Source organism: Pinus tabuliformis, chromosome 3_2, assembly GCF_031772625.1.
Source record: "Pinus tabuliformis cultivar Carrire ecotype Pingquan chromosome 3_2, CPIR1, whole genome shotgun sequence".
Taxonomy (NCBI): domain Eukaryota; kingdom Viridiplantae; phylum Streptophyta; class Pinopsida; order Pinales; family Pinaceae; genus Pinus; species Pinus tabuliformis.
The window spans coordinates 179,784,204-179,801,171 of record NC_142302.1 but is presented as its reverse complement, the minus strand read 5'-3'; the positions used below and the strand labels follow the sequence as shown (position 1 = coordinate 179,801,171).

The following is a 16,968-nucleotide window of genomic DNA, read 5'->3' as shown; positions in this document are numbered from 1 at the left end:
GTAATTTGTTTCCCCACTATGCTTTGGATGGATGATGTAATAATTGTTGTATTTCTGTCATGTATAAACAATTGATATATCCCCACTTGGTTGGGTGATTGATGTATGTATGAGTCATTAGTCTTAGGTAGGTCATACTCACTTAGTTGAGTTCTAGAGTCATGTTATTCTTTTGAAACATATCTCTACAGACTCTGCATGTACTCAGGGGGAGCATGGACAACATAATGTATATCAAAGAAGGATAATAGGTTGGTCTGCCCTTTGCCCTTGATGTTAGAGGGGGAGAGTATTTTGGTGTTGGTGTTACATGTTATCTCTAACAGTTTCTACGACTTGCAGTAATCAACACCATCATGGTTGCCATCAAGTCCAAAGGGAGAGATTGTTAGCATTATGATACAAGTGTTTTCCTTGATGGAAACTCACTCACAGGTCAGTTCAGTTTTGATGAAAGGCAACTCACAGTGTAATAGGTCTATTAAGATGTAATAGGGCATTGGTACATAAGAACAGGTAGATGGAACTAAGGTCTACTAATCATAATAAAGAAGTTGAAGGAAAAGGATGGTGTAAAGCAGTTTAAGATGTGTACGCTAGTCCACTTAGTCAAAACAACGTATACACATTGGTTCACAAAACAAAAAGAGCATATACGTATACACTCACTTTCACAAGAAGAAAAACATGTATATGTTGGAAAATCAAGGAATTTCAAGAGCAAAGAATACCAGGGGTCAATACCATGGTATTAGCCCACAATATTGTGCGAAGTAACGACTATTTGATCCTATCCAAGAATACCATGGGTCCTAAGTGGTTTTGGTCCAAGGTATTGAGAAAGGCCTAAAACTATATAAGGAGGAGAATATCATAAGGCTAGAGTGTGCAAGAAAAAGGGTTTTCCCAGGAATACTTCTATCTGAAGTATATTTTATGTTGCAGCGGTTGTACTTGCGATTTGATTTGAAATATTATGTGCACCTTGAATTTAATGTTGGATCGGGATCATGAGACCTTAAATGACTTATCATTGAATGATCTGATATTGGTTGGGCTAGATCTAACTGTGTACACCTGTTTTATTCTTTAAAATTCATGATCAGGGTTTGTCTGAAGTCTAGAATAGAAGCGAAGTTATGAGTTAATATTTGCAGATATATATGTTGGTTCGTCTCGGTAAAAGTGCATATACATGCAGGTTCTTCTCTTCCAAGTAGTGTATACAAAAGAAAATCCCATTCTTCGGATTTGATTGATCTATCTAATGAGTTCTTTTGTTTTACTGCTATCTGTCAATGAAGTCTTCTTAGATCTGAATGTAAAACTGAATGCATAAGGAGTTTGGTGCCTGGCTGATTGATTGTCTAAGTAAGAAGGGTTATCTTTGCTACTGCCTGTGTAAAGCTCTATAAATTGACAGTAGATATTCAGTATATTGCTGGTTGGTACATACTTGATTCAGAAGTTTTATGTTTCAGTATTTTTTAGGGTATACTCAAGTTTGGTTAAAGGAAGTAGCGTATACACGTAGGTTGGGTTCAGTAAAGTAGCATAGACAATTTGATGCATGATTTTTGAGGCTACATTTGGTTCTGAATGATGATGTAGATTTCTGGGTTTAGCACAGTGTTTTGGTGATAGTGATTTGATTGTTCAGATTAACTAATTGTTGGTTGATGCAGTTTGAGTTTCAAAGTTTCTGATGGGTCCAGTATGACAATTTGATGAAACAAGGCCTTCATTTGTATTGTTGTGTACCAGGAGAATCCAATTTGAAAATTTATGAAACGTGGTCCCTGGAGGAAGAGAGAAGGTCGTATCCTTTTGTAGGCTGGCACTTATGTACTAGTAAACACATTGGCTAGTACAAGAGCTAGGGGTTGTAGCTCCCTTCCAGTAGAAGCTGGAAAACGAGAGAAGCTTGTAGCCTTCTGCAGGTGGGTGTCTATGTACTAGTATGAGCCTACACCAGTACAAGATTGTAAATGGATTTTCTTAATATTAAAAGAAGACAAAGACAAAAGTAGCAGGTGGTTTTTCTTCCACATTGGGTTTCCACCTTAAATATTGGTGTTTATGTGTGTTTCTTATGTGTGATGGTTTATTATGTTTTTACTGCATTGTTTAACAAGTTATTGATGCACTGATTAAGGTTCAACACACGATAAATTGACTAATTATAAGTTCTCTGGGTATACGTTGGTTTCTCTAATCACAGTAGCGTGTACACACAAATTCACTTCACAGAAGTAGCGTATATAAATCTGTTTGGGAAATGAAAAATTATTGAACTGTAAATACTGATTCACACCCCCCCCCCGCCTCTTAGTATTATTTCCAACATTTATGCCCTCGAACCAAACTCACAATGTGTCCTTAGATGGATTTAGGAAGCGAGTTAAAACTTGTAATAACACTCTAATAGTGACTTATATGGGTGAGTCGTCTATTACAGTGGATTCCTAACACTAGGTTATAGTCAGGGGCACCCCTTTCCTATGATTCCATTGGTCAAAAATTATTTTATTCAAAGATATTTAGAGCTAGGGTTTTACTCAATAAGGAACAATGAAATTTTGCACAAAGGGTTCCATTTTGAAAAAAAATGTTGAAGTGTTGTGGGTAGCATTCTCACAAGGAAATTGGCCAAAAACACATGCCAAATCTTACAAAACTCATTTATGCTGATTGGTTTGGTTTTTATGCCCCCAAACCAAATGTACAATGTCCTTGAATGAGTTTAAGAAACAAGTTACAACTTTCCATAAAACTAAAACCTTGACTCATATGGTTAAATCATCGTGCATTGGACTCCTCACACCGAGTTATAACTAGGGGCACCCCTCTTCTAGGATTCCAATGGAAAAGAAATTGTTTTATTCAACAATATTTGGAGCTATGATTTTTTTAAGTAAGGACTAATGCAATTTTTGAATAAAGGGGTCAATTTTGCAAAAAAATGGCTTGGGTTATTGTGGTTAGCTTACTCATGTGAGACTTGGATGAACACACTTTTCGAAGCTTTCAAAACTCATTTATGCCAGTTTCTTTGATTTTTATGCCCCCTGACGAAATTCAAAATGTGTCACTAAATGGCTTCACGAAGTAAGATGGAAATTTCCATAAAACCGTGACTAGGATAGACGAACTCTTGATTGTCTTCGACTCTTGATACTAGGCTAAAACTAGGAGCACCCCTCTCGTATGATTCCATTTGCCAAAAAAATCTACAAAGCTAAGGTTTTTCTTAATAAGCACCAAATGAAATTTTTGCAAAAATATGTCTAGTTTTCAAAAAAATAGCTTAGGTGATTATTGGTAGCTTAATCGTAAGGGAATTTATCAAACACACTTGTCAAAGATTACAAAAATCATTTATGTTAGTTCGTTTGGTTTTTATGCCCCTTTACCTAATTCACAATGTGTGCTTGAGTGGCCTCAAGAAGCTAGATGCAACTTGCCATAAAACTCTAACCCTAACTCAGATGGGTGAACTGTCTATTGCATTGGACTCCTAACATTAGGTTACAACTAGGGGTCACTCTCTCTTATGATTCCATTTGTCGAAAATTATTTTATTTCATGATCTATGGAGCTATGGTTTTGCTCAATAATGACCAATGCAAATTTTGCACAAAGGTGTCCATTATACAAAAACTAGCTCAAGTGATTGTGAATAGCATGATCGTGTGGGAATTGGCCAAATATCCTTTCCAAAGTTTACAAAATTCATTTTTATGCCCTAGATAAAATTGACAAAGCATTAGGAAGTGAGTTGCAACTCTCCATAAAAATATAATTGTGAATCGAGTGGGAAAACCACTGATTGCATTGGACTCCTAACATTGGGTTACAATAAGGGTCACCCCTCTTTTGTGATTCCATTGGTTGAAAAATGTTTTATTCAACAATATCCAATGGTAGAGTTTTGTTTAGTATGGACTAATGTAATTTTTGGGGTCCATTTTTCAAAAAATTAGCTCGAGTGATTGTGCATAGCTTGATCACATGGGCTTTGGCCAAACACACTTGTTGAAGGTTACAAAACTCATTTATGATACTCGATTTGGTTTTTATACCCCCAAACAAAATTGAGAATGTGTCCCTAAATGGCTTTGAGAAACGATTTTCAAAGTTTGTTGAAACTATAATTGTGACTCAAATGGGAAAATCGTGGATGGCATTGGAGTCCTAACAACAAGTTGTAGCTAGGGGCACCCCTCTCCAATGATTCCATTAGCTGAATTTTTTGTATTCGACAATATTTGGAGCTATGGTTTTGCTCAATAAGGACCAATGCAATTTTTGCACAAAGGGGTTCATTTTGCAAAAAAATGGCTTGGGTGATTGTCAGTAGCATGCTTATGTGGGGATTCTCTATGTGATATGGTATCAACCTCATCGCTAACATATTTATATCTTAGAGTGATATGGTGGTGGCTGTTAGCGCTTGAAATTTCACCTCAGGCTGAGAAAGGTAAACCTCAAGGCAACATCAAACCACTTAACCTCGTAGCTAGCCCTACGGGGCTGGAGAGGGCTCTCTTCAGTCTATCTCGGTGAAATCTTCAATGGATGAGATGACCAATAGGGTAACACTGATTTTAGGCTAGTAAACTGATCAAAAGGGTTGATTTGGGATTTTTAGAGTTTTTGGTGGCAAATTGAGGAATGGCAATTTTGGGTGCGGGGATAGGACACAGTTTCTGCAGGGGGTTCTTTGGGGCGAGATAGGATACAATATTTATGCCTTAGATTGAGGTGAATGGATGAGAAAGACAGGTGAGGAGCTAAGGAGAGCAAACAATAACTTGGAATTCTCCTTAAACAGTAGAAAACATTGAAATTAAACAAACTTAAAAGCAGAGCATGACAGTCATGAATTCTACTTTAACACTTCATTTGTTTAATGTGCAGAAGTAAAAGAAAGGAAATGATTCACATAACACACTTACAATTACATAGAGAAACACACCATCAATACATGTAACCACAAGAATCCCAAAAAGGACTGCAAAACCCTGGTCTTCCTTAGCCAAAAATTGCAGAGATACAGTGAATAATACAATGATAGCTTATCCCTCAAGAGTCCAACCATGAAAATGAGCAAGAAAGTACATAATATAGATCATCTAACCTCTTTCCCTGCCTCCATGGGTCTAGCTCACTATCCTACGAGCTGTTTCAACCACTTCTAAACTAAGCACTACAAACTAAGCAGTGAAAACAACTTGCCTCTATAAGCTAGGAAACCAACTCATTCATTTAATTTTCACCTTTTTCATGAATGAATCTTCTAGAAGAGGTACATAAGAGTAAAAGTGTCATAAAAGTACATTAATTACATCAAAGAGGATAATAATCCACCCCAAAAAGTCAAACAGGGTCAAACTGCGTTTTTCTGAGCTGTACACTGAAATTTGGAGAAGTTTGCCTGACGGGTCGCGCACCTTTGGGACCACATTTGGGGCACTTCCAGGTGGCCAAATTGAGCAAGAGTAGGCTTGTTGGAAAGATCTGTGAGTCTAATTTCCAACCCAACTAGAATTTATGAATTTGGTGGTCATTTACCCCTCCAAAATTGCAATCTCCCAAGACTGCTTTCTGTGTCTCAAAAATGTGGCAGAAAGTCATTTTTTGCTCCTTTTTTGACTTTCTGGAGGCCCAAAACTTCATAAAATCTCAAGTCCATTGATGAGCATATGTAACTTCTCATAAAAAATTTGGAAATGCTGAGTTTTTGCAAAATGGAGTTGCCAGGATGAAGGGTCGCGCGGGGGGTGAGACCCGTTAATGGACAAAAACTTGTAAATTGCCTGAAAAATCAAAATTGACCCAAAATGTTCAAAATTTCTTGGGATTTGTGCTGTGGCTGGGCTATTTAGTGCCTTGGTCCTTCAGTGAAGCCTCGGCCAAGATATGGAGGGGATCGGGCCTCTTTCTCCTTTTTTGTGCCTTGGCCAACCGCCTTTGGAACATCTTCATCTTTGCCTTGCACACGTGCATTCTTGCCCAATAATGGTTCTTCATGTTCCTTAGTAATTTCTTCTCTTGGTTGGCCTTAGCCAACAGCCTCTCCAAGTGAGCATTAAGCTGGATAAGCATGGACTCTCGCTCAGCGGGCAATAGATCACCGGGTCTTCTCCGGTTCAAGTTGCGGTCACTACGAATCCTCCACAACTCATCAAGAGCTTGCTCATCCTCCAACTGTTTGTTGCGCTGCTCCAGGTATGAGATTGTCCATTGTGCCCCCTCTAACCTCCTCTGCAATGCATCATTTTCAGCTCTAAGGTGCTGAATGACCTCCTTTGACTCTCGGCTAGGAGAACTGACATCAAGATCAATAAGCTCTATATCCGGAACACCTGATGGTCTCTCGTCAATCTCGAGTTGTTTGCCCCTCCCTGGTACCTGTGCTGCTGAAGAAAGCGAGGCCCCTTCCACCTGATGTGGAGATAACACTCGATGAGCCGATGAAGAAGGCGAGACCCCTTCCACATGCTGTGGAGAAAGTACTTGCCGAGCTGCTGCAAATAAGGCCCTCTGGCCTCTCCGATAAGTAACCAAAGGTGAGGAGCTGACATGTCTAGGGACGGGGATGTCATGCTGCTGTGATAGTCCTCCCTCCTCGTGAATAACCTCAGGATGTGGCGGTGGTGGTACTGTGAAAAGCTCACGAGAGATGAACTCCTCCCATGAGATGCCCTGCTGAGCCAACTAATGTAATACTACAAGCTGAATCAAACCATAATGGTAAAGGCTCCTATACTGCTGTGCCAGGCTCTTCCTCTGCATCATGGACACCATCCTCTCAATGTTCTGATAGAAGAAAACAGGGATGTTCATCATTCGTACCCGTGTGAAGTGCATCAAGAGGCGAATATGGTATGAATATACCTGTGAAAATCTACCCTCACAGGTAAAATAGAGCATGATGAGCTCATCATGGGAGCATACTCACTCCTGAGAAATCTGAAGGGAAACACTCCTGTTAAGTGTCTCATGAGTGCTGGTCTAACGAAAGGCTCAAAATGAACACTGTCCAGCACCTTGCGCTTATTCCATACCTCTCCGACATTAGGTATCCCTGTGGCCTGTGAAATCACCTCGGGTGTCAATGTAAAGTCCACCCCGGCAAGGTTGACATGTCCATCATGCAAGTGTAAAACAAATAGGCAAGCCAACTCTCTGTGGTGCTGAATCCTAGAGATCCTCTCACAAAACTCATAGCAAGACATGTACTGGAAACATGAAACTGCCATAGGACAACCCTGTAAATCTGCCAAAGAAGTGGGCTCCTCTCTCCTATGATGACCACCCTTTCCTCCCTTATGAGGCCTCCTCTGTATCTCAATCTCTGAATTTGATGCCTGGTCATCACTCTGCTCATAGGTTTCGGTTTTTGACATTGTTTAAGGAGCAGAGTGGCCAAAATGTACTGATGTTTCTGCCTTGTAAAATGTTGATTTATATGTTGTTTCAACGGGACAAGGAGCACAGGGGAAATGTTAGGGGAGGGACACTTTTAAAGGGAAAATGGGAATAAATATATAAAACATGGATTCAAGGGAAAAAACATTGCAAAAAATCATTGCATATGCATCATTATATACATTGTTTACATGGGTAATGAGAGGTAGGGTTAGGGCTTAATTTTGCATTTTTTAGGGAAGAGGGGTAGGATTTGGATTTTTCTTTACAAATAAAAGGGAAATTTATATAGAAAGACAAGGAAAATGACATGGGAAATGGGGAAAATGATTACAAGGGGAATACCTTTCAAACAACATAAAACCCTAGGCATATTTTACAAATTTAAAATGCAGCAACATGGAGCTTTTCTCTTGCACATGGAGATCCTTTAAAAATGCAATTAAGATTCCCATTGACCATAACAAGCAACCATTCTTAAGTTGGAGAGCCTACCTTAGGCAATTTGGCAATTTTAGAGGGTCCTTGGATAAATTTGTAGTCGGTTTGGTAAGCAGGGCGCGACCCGTCAGTGGCGCGCGACCCGTTGGGTGAGGCGCGCGACCCGTTGGGCAAGAATGCATGTGTGCAAGGCAAAGATGAAGATGTTCCAAAGGCGGTTGGCCAAGGCACAAAAAAGGAGAAAGAGGCCCGATCCCCTCCATACCTTGGCCGAGGCTTCACTGAAGGACCAAGGCACTAAATAGCCCAGCCACAGCACAAATCCCAAGAAATTTTGAACATTTTGGGTCAATTTTGATTTTTTAGGCAATTTACAGGTTTTTGTCCATTAACGGGTCTCACCCCCCGCGCGACCCTTCATCCTGGCAACTCCATTTTGCAAAAACTCAGCATTTCCAGATTTTTCATGAGAAGTTACATATGCTCATCAATGGACTTGAGATTTTATGAAGTTTTGGGCCTCCAGAAAGTCAAAAAAGGAGCAAAAAATGACTTTCTGCCACATTTTTGAGACACAGAAAGTAGTCTTGGGAGATTGCAATTTTGGAGGGGCAAATGACCACCAAATTCAGAAATTATAGTTGGGTTGGAAAGTAGACTCACAGACCTTTCCAACAAGCCTACTCTTGCTCAATTTGGCCACCGGGAAGTGCCCCAAATGTGGTCCCAAAGGCGCGCGACCCGTCAGGCAGAGGTGCGTGACCCGTCAGGCAAACTTCTCCAAATTTCAGTGTACAGCTCAGAAAAACGCAATTTGACCCTGTTTGACTTTTTGGGGTGGATTATTATCCTCTTTGATGTAATTAATGTACTTTTATGACACTTTTACGCTTATGTACCTCTTCTAGAAGATTCATTCATGAAAAAGGTGAAAATTAAATGAATGAGTTGGTTTCCTAGCTTATAGAGGCAAGTTGTTTTGATTGCCTAGTTTGTAGTGCTTAGTTTAGAAGTGGTTGAAACAGCTCCTAGGATAGTGAGCTCGACCCATGGAGGCAGGGAAAGAGGTTAGATGATCTATATTATGTACTTTCTTGCTCATTTTCATGGTTGGACTCTTGAGGGATAAGCTATCATTGTATTATTCACTGTATCTCTGCAATTTTTGGCTAAGGAAGACCAGGGTTTTGCAGTCCTTTTTGGGATTCTTGTGGTTACATGTATTGATGGTGTGTTTCTCTATGTACTTGTAAGTGTGTTATGTGAATCATTTCCTTTCTTTTCCTTCTGCACATTAAACAAATGAAGTGTTAAAGTAGAATTCATGACTGTCATGCTCTGCTTTTAAGTTTGTTTAATTTCAATGTTTTCTACTGTTTAAGGAGAATTCAAAGTTATTGTTTTCTCTCCTTAGCTCCTCACCTGTCTTTCTCATCCATTCACCTCAATCTAAGGCATCAATATTGTATCCTATCTCGCCCCAAAGAACCCCCTGCAGAAACTGTGTCCTATCCCCGCACCCAAAATTGCCATTCCTCAATTTGCCACCAAAAACTCTAAAAATCCCAAATCAACCCTTTTGATCAGTTTACTAGCCTAAAATCAGTGTTACCCTATTGGTCATCTCATCCATTGAATATTTCACCGAGATAGACCGGAGAGAGCCCTCTCCAGCCCCGTAGGGCTAGCTACGAGGCTAAGTGGTTTGATGTTGCCTTGAGGTTTACCTTTCTCAGCCTGAGGTGAAATTTCAAGCGCTAACATATTGGCGACCATACTGGGGAGAACATTCAATTTGTTGATTGTCTTGTCCCAGTACATGAAATCAAATTGCAGATCTGATGCTGATGGTGGACAGCAGTCAGATACATATGCAGGCTGAACCATTCACCTGGCGACTCCAATTCGATCCAGACATTCCAGTGCTTGTTGATTCATTCATGCAATGGTAGAGTATGTGGCAAACCCTGCCCTGTGTGAAGCTGTAGAAGAAATAAGAAATGAGTTAGCAGATTCTGAATTTGATGAAGCTTTTTTCAGTACCTTGCTTCATTGGTTGAAATCTTCAAAGTTCTTCAAAACTAAATTTTGTGAGTTAATTGTTGAAAGAATCTAAAAGGAGATTCAGTGTCTCGATGAGCAAATCCAGTCATATGATTTCCAAGACCCTAAAAAGTTCTTGGAAATCCTTCCTCCTTCGCAACAAGAAATCATAGACTTGCCTACAGATGTTTACATTGACAATGTGTAGCTGGAAGTATGTATTGCAGAGTTGGGGCAGCCAACAAAATCCGGCTTCCGCGATCCAATGGCAACATACATGGACATATTTTTCAGTTTGATTGATAGATCAGGCTGTCTTGTACGTGACCAGGTTCAATACGTGCATGAAGAGCTGCCAGCAATTACATCTGTGTCCTCGTGGAAGCATTCTCAAGCGGCATCATTCTCAGGTTTACTTGAATGGTTAATCTGGCATTTCAGTATTACATGATCTATTGTTTGTACAACAGATTAGAGTAGATTTTGTAAATAAATAAACAGCCATAAGGGCAACATCTTGTTTTAGTTTGTTTGAAGATTGTTAAGTCTTTTTCAGTCATTTCAGTCTTGAGATCAAATCAGTTTGAGTTCAGTTTTAGTTTGAAAATTAAGTCAAGAGTTGTGTCGATGATGACTCCATTGCCCAATGGGTGGAGGCACTGTCTGCTCTCCCAAAGTTCTGCGGTTCTTGGCACCTCCACGAAGCGGCAGCTGCCATCCCAAGTGGAGCCAATGTTAGACTCCGTCTTCTCAAAGTCCTCTGTCAGAGTCAAATTGACAGGTGGCAAAGGAATGAATTCCTTGCGGTTCTTCCCCAGATTGAAACAGATAACCTTCTGATTTTATCCCACGGATAACTTCACGGGCATTCTTAATGCTATGTTTCAGGTGGTTCGGTGGCAACGGGATAATATTGCAAATCTCCCAGGGGAGATAAGCCTTTGCGCTGGGTTGGCCATGTGGGTGACTTCATTGCGCTTTGTACGACAGCACTACTTCGAACTCTTTTTCTACACACATCAATTATACATACTCTTCATAGTGTTCTTAGCGTTACATGTGGGAGACTATCTATTCGCCACAGCAGCAGGAGGGATCTTTTTCTTCATAGTTGACCGGTTTCTTAGATTCTGTCAATCTCGAAGAGATGTTGATTTGCTGTCGGCAAAGTGCCTTCCATGTGGAACAATCGAATTGGTTATATCAAAGCCACCAGGTTTGTGCTACCATGCGCTGAGTTTTGTCTTTATCCAAATAAGAAATTTATCTTGGCTACAATGGCATCAATTTAGTGTGTCATCCAGCCCATATGATGGCAGACATCATTTATCAATTCTTATCAACCCTCTTGGAAAATGGACACACGAACTGAAAAATATTGTTTCAATGATCGGGGAACAAACACAACAACAGTTAGCAGTTCGATGTCCTTTTAAATTGAATGCTTCAGTTGAAGGTCCTTATGGGCATGAGGTAGATTATCACTTAAGTTATGGTAATCTGATTCTGGTTGCTGGTGGCATTGGAATTTCACCATTTGTGGCTATCTTGCGAGACCTTCTTCATCGTATTGAACAGGGCCAGTTTGGTTTACCAAGAAACATATTGCTGATTTGGGCAGTCAAAAAATCAAAGGAAGCTGAGTTCCTGGTTCGGGATACAATGATAGAACTTGGGATAGCAATAGATGGTGGCAAAGACAGCCTTTCTATGGCAGCACAAGCTGCAGGAGAGACTGTCAAAGCTCCTGGGAATCTAGTAATCAGTGCTTATGTGACTTGTCCAGATATTTCAAAGACTGTTACACCAGACTTGAAGCTGGGAGATGATGGAGTTCTACTTCATGTTGATTTGGCTAAAGGAAAACACCGTTTAGGTGGTTCTGCCCTTGCTCATGTTTTTTGATCAGATTGGTGACATTTGCCCAGACCTTGATGATGTTTCAGATCTCAAGAGATTCTTCAATGCAGTCCAGGACCTGGTTGCAGAGAATCTTGTTTCAGCTGGTCATGACATTAGTGATGGGGGTATAGTTGTATCTCTGTTGGAGATGGCTTTTGCAGGAAACTGTGGGATGAAAGTTAACCTAAGCTCTAAAAGTGCTGGTATATTTGAAGTACTATTTGCAGAAGAACTTGGCCTTGTCCTCGAGGTTAGCCGTGCCAATCTTGATGTCATTGCCAAGAAACTCAATGATTCCGGTGTTCTGTTTGAGGTTATTGGAAAAGTCACTTCATCTCCTTCTATAGAGGTGTCTGTTAATGGCACACTATATCTTAATGAAAAAACAAAAAAAACATCATATCTTAGGGATTTGTGGGAGGAGACAAGCTTTTTGTTGGAAAGATACCAGCGGCTAGAGTCATGTGTTCAGAGAGAGCAAGAAGGACTGAAAAACAGACATGCACCTGCGTGGGCATTGTCATTTGTGCCCAGATCTACAAATGAAAAATTCATGATTTCAAAGACAAAGCTAAAGGTGGATTTGACTGCATATGTCGAAAAAAGTGAACTCGCATTTGATGCTGTTTTAGATGAACATGTTACAAATGAGGAAGTTTATCGTAGTACTGTGAAACCCATCGTTCCAGCTATCTTTCGCCGCACAAAAGGAACATGATTTGCATATGGTCAAATGGGCAGTGGTAAAACATATACAATGCAGCCTTTGCTTCTCAAGGCAGCAGGAGATACACTTGAGTTGATGCACCAAACACTGTACCGAAACCAGGGATTCCGCTTGTGGCTTATTTTTTTTTTATGGGGGTAAACTCTATGATCTTCTTTGTGATAGGAGGAAATTATGCATGTGGGAGGATGGCCGACAACAGGTTTGCATTGTTGGTTTGCAAGAATTTTAAATCTCAGATGTTCAGGTTGTGAGGGATTATATTGAAAAAGGAAATGCATCCCGAAGTACTGGTTCAACAGGTGCCAATGAGGAGTCTTCACGATCTCATGCTATATTACAGCTGGTTGTTAAGAGACACGTCAGTGGCAATGAGATGAAAGGGGGAAAAATGGTTGGGAAGCTTTCTTTTATTGACCTGGCTGGAAGTGAACGTGGTGCAGACACAACAGACAATGACAGACAAACAAGGAACAGAGATCAATAAGAGCTTGTTGGCTTTGAAGGAGTGCATTCGGGCTCTTGACAATGATCATATCCACATTCCTTTTCGAGGAATTAAATTGACAGAGGTGCTTTGTGATTCATTTGTTGGTGATTCACGCACAGTTATGATCTTCTGTATTTCTCCAAATGTAGGTTCGTCTGAACATACACTGAATACACTCAGATATGCGGATAGGATCAAAGGACTTTCATATAGTTGTGGCTTCACATACTTATAATCTAAAATACACAGGTTTCTAATGCCTCAAACCGGAAAAACTTGATTACAGTTGGTGTAAAGCATGTCGCCAACTCTATTCGAACACATGAAATAGGCATTATAAGTACAACTGTGAATTTTGCATACTATTTTCATGCTCAAAAGTTTGTTGGTTTCTCACAGTTTCTTTTGGATGATCATATCCAGTCTTGTTTGGTTAAAGAATACAGATTTCTGAAAGGAAATAAAGGAAATCCAAATGGATATCCTTATCAACGAGCAGAAACCGTAAAAAATGATATAAGAAAATGGCATTTCCTAGGTGGCAATCATTGCAATATGTGCGCATTTGATTCATCTAAAAGAGCATATATGGCAGTTTGACCCTCTCCGTAAAGTGGCAATGCATTTCCGGAAATTTGGAGAGCAGTTGCAAAGTGGCATTCATAGGTTCGTTTGCCTATTTTTGTCTTCACGCTGGAATAATGGAAGGCTCATCTATCTTTAAGAGCAGATGGAGGATTCTATTCTATCTTCATGGCTTTAGTTGAAACAGCGCCCCTGTTTTGGGGGTCGATCTGTTGTTTTTTTGTTTTTAGTTTATTTAATGTATAAAAATAATTTTTTGTAAAAGTTTTGTGAGAGAGAGAGGGGAGAGAATTCTGAGTGCTGAGAGCTGGTGGAGAACAGAGAGCTTTTATTGTACAGTCTTTGACAGAGATTTTAATCAAAAAATGCAGCTCTGACCCCTGAGATTCCTGTGGTATGACAATTTAGCATAAGTTTTTCTTCTGTTTCATATGTAACCTGTTATGTTTTCATTTCACTTCATGATCATTTCTAATTGAACAAATGAAGTGTTAAGGTAGAATTCATCATTTGTATGCTCTGCCTTTAAGTTTGTTCAATATTTAATGTTTTCTTCTGTTTGACAAGGATTCATCTTCTATGCCCTTGTCAGCTCCTCACCAGTCTTGCCATTCCATTTAATCTCAATTTGATGTTAAATTTCTTGCCTACCTTGCCTCAGGGGATAATCTGTGTTCTTGATTACATTTCTCTGCTCAAACTGTTACTTTGCCCATGCAGCCCAGAAAAACCCCGTCATTTTATTAAAAACCCCTTTATATCAATTTACTAGCCTAAAATCAGTTTCTTTTAAAGTCATCTCAGCCCCATTTAGAAAACTTTTTGCTGAGATAGACCGGAGAGAGCCCTCTCCTGCCCCGTAGGGCTAGCTACGAGGCTAAGTGGTTTGATGTTGCCTTGAGGTTTACCTTTCTCAGCCTGAGGTGAAATTTCAAGCGCTAACAGTGGCCATGCACAAAAATTACTCACATCGAAACCTACAATTGATGTAAAAATAACCCAACTGAGATTTATCTATCCTAGTGTCCACTGAATATCTCAAGCCAACAAGTCCCTTGATGCAATTCATGAATGAGTACCAAGACTTGTGTGGATGCTTAGACTACAAACCCACATTATCTTTATGAGGCATTGGCTCGTTGAGTTTGGGATTTTGGATTTTGCTACTATTTTTGTTGCCTTATGTAGAAATCCAATCAAGCCCACACCGTTCACTATCCACAGGAATTAGTAGCACCAATCAAGTTGGATCCGGGGATAGGGAAAACAAGCGGGAGTGAAATTTTCTTATTTTTATTATTCTTATATCCTTCCTTGTAGTGGCGGTGTTTGTAACAACCCCAAGTTAAAGTTTCATGTAATAAAGGACATTAAAGGTAACATAGGACCAAGGTCATGGGACATGTATTCCAAGCTAAATGTTGGGAAAGCACTATAGTGGGTATCACTTGTGGTTTATTATGGCTAAGGAAATAGGCAAAGGCATTGACAAAGGAAAAGAGGCATTAATTGACATTTAAATTATGAAAATAAAGGAAAACAAGAAAGAAGGGAGATGAGGACACAGAAATTTGCATGCTAAGGAAATCAGAGGGAAAATGAAGGAAAATGAAGAAAAAAGGAAAATCAATGATAAAAAGGTTTCAAAGAAACAATTCATAATATTTTTTTTTAGTTTAGTTTTGGCACTCACACATTCTAACACATCGAGAGAATTCTTGGAGCACTTGGGCATTCACTTGGATTGGAGAAAGGCAGACAAGAGCGCAAAGGAAGGAAAAGAAAAATCAAAGGAAAGAAAATGGTAAGCAAAAGAAGTTTGGATAAACAACTTTAGTAGGAGGATTTTGCAGGTAACAAGTTGCATGTGTGATTTCCTAACTGAGTTATGAATGCATGGTACATGAATTTATTTATTTGGTTCATTTGCTATCATTGGCATGGGCTTTTCCTAGTTTGACAATCATTGCCTTGCCATTTGTTGGATAACCATGGTGTGATGGGATTCATTAGTGGTTAAGATTTGGATTTCCGAAAGATTTTGGATTCGGGTGGGGTGGCCTCAGGAAAATTCCCAAGGGTTGGGGGTGGATATGGTTTTCTATGGGAAGCTCTCAACAGGTTGATGGAGATAGGAAAATTCCTCAATGAATGGTGAAGGAATTATGAGGCATATAAGCTTGGTTTCGTTTTGTGATCTTGGGATGGGTGTAGGTGAGATCATGGTAGATTGAGGGTGGAGGTGGTTTAACCTCCAAAGATCCTGGTTATTTATATCTTGGTTTATCCCATGAGATCCCACATTCATGCCTGGAATATGACATCAGGGTGATTGGCTGAAAGAAATATTTGGTTCAACCCAATCTATGGTCGGGTGGTACATGGAAATCCCTAACTTGGTTGGATTTTTCATATGTAAATAAGAGCTATTTTCATAATGTGATTAATGAGCACATGTACTTGTTATTATGTTGATTATTTGACAATTTTTTCATGGTTCTTATTCTAGTTATATGTTGGTTACAAGAATGGTTATATGATTATTCTAGCTATGGATCTTGTCCATGATTTGATATGTTAATGAATGGTTGATGAATGCATAGGATAACAAGTTTTATTGTAGTTATTATGAGAGGGAATTAGAGCTTCTTGGTGATTCTCAGATGAAGTTCAAACTCTTATGATCATATATGCATTCATGACCTGTAGCTTCTATGTTTGTCATATGTTTGACTAAATCCCTGTTATGGTTGAGCATAGTTAGGTCAAGTTCTAAATGATTAGCATGGCTAGAATATTATTTATGCTTCTAGAAAGTTACAGGAAATTCTGGGCAATGGTTTGGAGACTAGCCTAAAAAAATGGCTTAGATCTCAAAACAGCAGGCACAAAACTGGAGCTTTTGGGCCATAACCGCATGGAAGAAAGCACGTGACTACAGTTATAGCCTCATAATTGCATGGATGCAGTGTTAAGGTTGCAATTATGGGTATAAGTTAGTGACAAGAGTTCCATCTTAGGGGTTGGTCACTTGGGGTGGTTGTTTAGTTCCTAGGTGGTCTATAGCTCTCGAGGAAGGTCAAAAAGGTTTCAATTTGTAGGCCCCACTTCTAACTGGAACTTGGAGGTTAGCTCATGTCATAGTAGCACTCATCTCATGTTTACCCTAGAGGACTAGTGAAATTGGGTAAATGTGGGAGGATGCATTACAGTGTTGTTGTTGCTGCTTACCAATTTTGGCAGCAACCCTAACTTCATCAAGTCCAATCTAGTATCATTGGTGGGGGATAAGCTGAATCCAATACCAAATTTTCATGTAGAAATAGCCAATGACAATATCATGGAG

General features: G+C 39.6%; 2 pseudogenes; both read left to right on the top strand.

The window, feature by feature from the left end:
- The first annotated feature begins 10,797 nt into the window (after positions 1-10,797).
- On the top strand, positions 10,798-11,823 carry LOC149180382 (ferric reduction oxidase 6 pseudogene; annotated as a pseudogene).
- Positions 11,824-11,968: 145 nt separating this feature from the next.
- Positions 11,969-13,272, top strand: LOC149180381 (kinesin-like protein KIN-13A pseudogene; annotated as a pseudogene).
- The last annotated feature ends 3,696 nt before the right edge of the window (positions 13,273-16,968 follow it).